The 4,725-nt window shown below is 40.0% G+C and overlaps 1 long non-coding RNA gene across 2 annotated transcripts; it reads left to right on the top strand.

The window, feature by feature from the left end:
- The first annotated feature begins 2,266 nt into the window (after window positions 1-2,266).
- Window positions 2,267-2,984, top strand: LOC147894228 (uncharacterized). 2 transcript variants are annotated; one of them, XR_015542163.1, is made up of 3 exons: window positions 2,267-2,470; window positions 2,597-2,673; window positions 2,828-2,984. It is a non-coding gene; the product is annotated as an uncharacterized LOC147894228 (long non-coding RNA). The 2 variants fall into 2 exon arrangements; XR_015542164.1 differs by lacking the exon at window positions 2,597-2,673.
- The last annotated feature ends 1,741 nt before the right edge of the window (window positions 2,985-4,725 follow it).

Here is a 4,725-nt window from a genome sequence, read left to right as displayed (position 1 = left end):
CAACACAATGCATCACATCATGATTGGCCACTTGTCCCTTCATCTTAATTAACTCCTTATGGCTAAAGGTTGTATATCCCATTGTTGCAGGCTTTGATAGGATATTATCAAGTGCACTATTTACTAGCTAGCAACAAACACACATAACAAAAAAGCTGTTGACCTCTGAGAAGATCTTGCTAGCTAAATCTGCACTCTAGAACTTCCCTCCATCTCCACGTCACATTCTCAGATCACCATCTCAGCCATCCGACGATCCTTGTTTCGTGGATAATGTTTCCACTGATGAGGTTGATTGAAGGCATCTAAAACACAAGCCTTCTCTCCTCGCTTTCTCTTTTTGTTTTGGGGTCAAAGAAGATTTTGACCAAGCTTGGGCTGCCATTGGTGTTACTTTTCTTTTTACCCAATGGTGGTACTTGGTTTAGAAGGAGTCTCAACTGGCTTTGCGTGCTTGGCTTGGCCATTAGGCTGTGAGACACTCCCTTTGCTAATCCATTTCTTCTTAAACCTAGTTTTCTTCGGGTACTCATACCGAGTCCCAACCTACACAAACCCACTTGGTTTGTTTCTGTTGGCATCCTCATATTTCAAGGCTATGGCCTCACGGATTTTCTTCATATCATTCTTGATTTCACATTTTCTTCATATCATTCATGATTTCACAAATGGCGAAAGCCTCATCCCATTTGTATAACTAGGTCTCTATGATATCGTAACTACGGCCAAACGTCTGACCAGAATACTTTTTTGGCCTATAATTGGCAATATTAGGCACCTTAGCCCTCCTAGGCTTTCGTGGTCTTCTCCCGCATCTCCCGTGCTAAGCTTCTATTAAGTAGACATATAAACAAATCTCCACCGCCTCTCCTCCTCCAAGATTTTGTTACATCAACGCACAAAGGAATCTCCCAACGTTCTGCCTCAGAACAACTCCCTTGATCTTTCACTCTAATACCAAATGAAATGGTTAAAACCACTAATCCCAATTTCACTTTCAATTCACGGGTGATGGTTCTAAGATAACCTCCCAGCCTATGTCTGTGTCAGCAAGCTCATGAGAATTGTTTTTTTCACACATTCAGGCTCTTGCATGCTAATCCACAAAGCCCACAAATCCCTAGATGGATCTAGTTTGCCACATGTCATCATTCTAGGGTACCTCTTAAATGCATCATTTACCCCTCTCTTGGGATCACATTAAATTCATTTTCCCCTAGACACTTTTACACATTTAATGCATTTAAGACCCCAAGCCTTAGACCTATCTAGTCCATGCCATATCACCCTCATCAAGGACCTTGACATTGTTTCCTTTGACCATTTGCATGAAACACTGATATGACAATTGGTCCACTAAAGGAAAATGTCCACTGACCCCTCCGAGGTCGTGTTATCTCAACTTGAGCATAACAAGAAATAGAGCTTGATTTGGGAAAGCGCATAGAAATAAGTGGCCTCAGTATCAAAGCATGCTTGACCACCATGGAAGAAGTCCACAAAATGGAAAATACAGATATTGGACACCTATAAAAAAAGCTCAAGGAGAACAAGGATATTATGAATTCATGCGTCTCCATGCAAGAGGAAATGGACAAGTGGAAGGCAAAAATGTAGGTGCACAATGGATCTCAACTAAGCAAGATGCGGAAATGGCTCGAGTGTTGGATGCAACTAGCCACCGTTCCTCACTAATCAAGGAGATGGAGACTCAACTTGCCACACTTCAAGTGGAAATGAGACCTTAAGGACACATACTCAATTCGAAGAAGTGAAGATTCAGCCACCCCTACGATTACCATGCCCTATCTAGAATCCTAAATCTTTGGGAGACCTTACCAACAGTTTATAAGATGCTCCAAATGAGCCCACGCCTGCTCATAGGACACGCTTGGCCCTACTAAATCCACACTATTCTCCACATCAATATCCAATGAAGGCTCTTTAGCAATAGTTGTTTCATCTTTCTTCTTCACCATTGCTCAATGATAGGATAGAATGATCTATCGTGCTGTGAATTTAATCAATACCTCCTCGATCAAAGATCACATCCCTAATAGTAAGGATCTTTCTTAATCTTGTAAGCCTTTTGATTATCACTGTAGCCTATAAATGTATATTTGAATGATTTAGTAGGAATGCATGCGTAAGTTGTGCAACAAAGTATCCTTAGGTATGCTATTTCAGTTTCAGTTTATAAATAGTTCGGTATATTTTGGGACTACTTTTCTCACCTAACGTACGATTCATTCGTTTAGCAACACTGTGTTGGACCTGCGTTGATCTATCCGTCAGGGATGCCCCTTGGCGCCGTTAATTATTTACAGGATTGGTGCCACTAGTCCACTTGCTAAAGCACAGTATGGATGTTGGTGAGATTAGTCGAGTCAACCTTGCGTCGATTGACCAGTTGTGTGTTCAGCTCTTCGCCGATGATATCATGTTGTTCTCCCAGGAAGACGGAGAGAAGGTATGCAGGTTGTTCTATATTTTGGAGAAATTATGTTGTGCCTCCGGTTCCAAGTGTAGCTGGTAGAAAACCTTCACGCTGAGGTCGCAAAGTGGCCAACCACCGGATTGGGTCGGGAATTTGCAGGTGCAGTTGATCCGTCATGGACAAATGTTGCGGTATCTAGGTGCCTTGCTTAGATTGGGGCTCACTGTAAGACAAAGGTTTGAGTGCCTAAGCTCAAGAAATGGCATTGCATTGCATTGGGCTGGAATTCCCGCGTATTGATCATTCAACATGTGTTGTGGGACGTCTGGAATTTGAATAAGAGCCTCAGGTGTGAAATTGAAAGGCTGTTCTGTGCTTTCTTATGGGCAGAAGGAGGAAAGCGCCGGATGCACCACAGTCTTGGGATGCCCTGTCATCCTTAGCTATGTAGCTTTGTGCAGCGTTAGCCTAGGGTTCCCTGCCCAAGTCATGGGCCAGCTTTCGAATCTGGTCTTTTGTTTTGGGATGACCACCCTTTTTTAATAAATTCGGCTTTAAAAAAAACAAAAACACTATTTTGCTACGGGTCTCAATGAATTTTGGAGACTTCTATTCTCTCCTAAGAGCCCTTACATGTTTGTGAATTTTGACAACCACATATTCTTCAAGTATTTAAGGGTCTCATATTTTCCTTTCAGGCAATACATGGACTACAATTTATCCGAATGTATTAGTTCAAGGATACCGATTTCCCTTGAATCTTTCTTTGGGAGTGGTGTTTTTCCATGATACGTCCCTTGCACATCATCTTCTCTTGTCGAAGATGAGATAGCTATTGACAAAGCCTTTAATGTTCATGAAGAACAAGGCTTTGGATGTGTGAGTGTCCTAACGTTTCAAGCCACATGACTTGTTTCTTGTTTATTGGAGAGTTGTTGGATTTGCAACTTGGTATTGAAGATGTTAATTTTCACGAAACTTCTTTCTTAAATTTTTTTGGTATGATCTTATAATCATCAGTCTCGTCTATGTCATATTTAGCCTATTTGTTTTATAATGGCACTATTGGACAAAAGGTTCTTCTTACGGCTTGGAATGTACAAGACAAGATGTACACTTGTAGTATTGGTATCTTAAAAATACCTTTGATTTGATGAAGTGATGTCGAGACAAATCTTTATCAAGAGCGAAATTGCTAGAAGCTTGAGTCAATGGTCCATCACTCATCAACATGACTAACTTGTTTGGTTTCGATATTAATAAATCTTTTTCAATACTAGAAGTTTAGTTATTGCAATGTTTAAAGTGTCTTTATTGTTTGATTTAGACACTTTTACACATATGTTTGCAAGGATATTATCAAGTTTATGAGACTATGAGCCTATTGGCTCCTCTCATCATAACTTGCACTATTTTTCTTTCTCCCTTCAATCATTTTCTAGCTTCGAGAATGTTCTCAAGCTTGCATTTTGGAATGCCATAATTTGATCCATCCAAATGGGTGCTTTTTGAACTCATTGGTCTAACTCAATGTGACTTTCCAGGCATGTAGTACAAATTGAGTGAGTATGTTTTTGTTTTAATTGGGACAAATGATTAGTGCCTTTCCAATTGAAAGAACAACTGAATCATAATTTAGGCCTTAGCCCTTATCTCTTTGTGAAGTTGTTAGGTAATGAGGATGCTCCCCTACAATCTTGCAGTTGTCACCTCGCAAGAACATGCTCTTATCCCAGTGTGGGAAGGTCTTCTAGCCATTGTAAGCCCTTCTTCCAATATGAGAGGATATCAAGGGTGGGAGATTACAATCAAGGAACTTTTGATCTAAGGTTTCAAGTGAACAATATGAGGCCGATGTTACAATCGGTAGTAAATATTGATTTTCTTTGTAAAAATGGAGGATTAGCTAAATAATGAATTAGGGTGAGCACGTACAAGAAGTTGGCTCTTAATGCTAGGTTAAGCAAGGCCACTTACATTGTAGTAAATACTATCCTTCTTCATCAAGAGATGGAGGATAAATCTTCCTTGACTAATAGGCTTAGGGATTGATTGATGCCTTATTGCTTGTTCTTTGGTCGAAGTTGCAAAGTTTGAGCTAATTTTTGCTATATTATATTGTTTACTTACACAAATTCAACCCCTTCCACATACTAGGGTTTTCAATCGAGTTCAGTCGGTTACATGTTTTGGATTTCTTAGCTACATAAGATCTACTTTGCATAGAGAAAACATTGATTGCATGATTGCAAGCTTATTGATTTGCTAATTGTCAATGCTTTTATCAC

Source organism: Dipteris shenzhenensis, chromosome 14 (assembly GCF_047967505.1).
Source record: "Dipteris shenzhenensis isolate YYH24624 ecotype China chromosome 14, Dip_SZ_1.0, whole genome shotgun sequence".
In the NCBI taxonomy this organism is placed as follows: domain Eukaryota; kingdom Viridiplantae; phylum Streptophyta; class Polypodiopsida; order Gleicheniales; family Dipteridaceae; genus Dipteris; species Dipteris shenzhenensis.
This window is presented reverse-complemented; position numbering and strand designations above follow the sequence as displayed.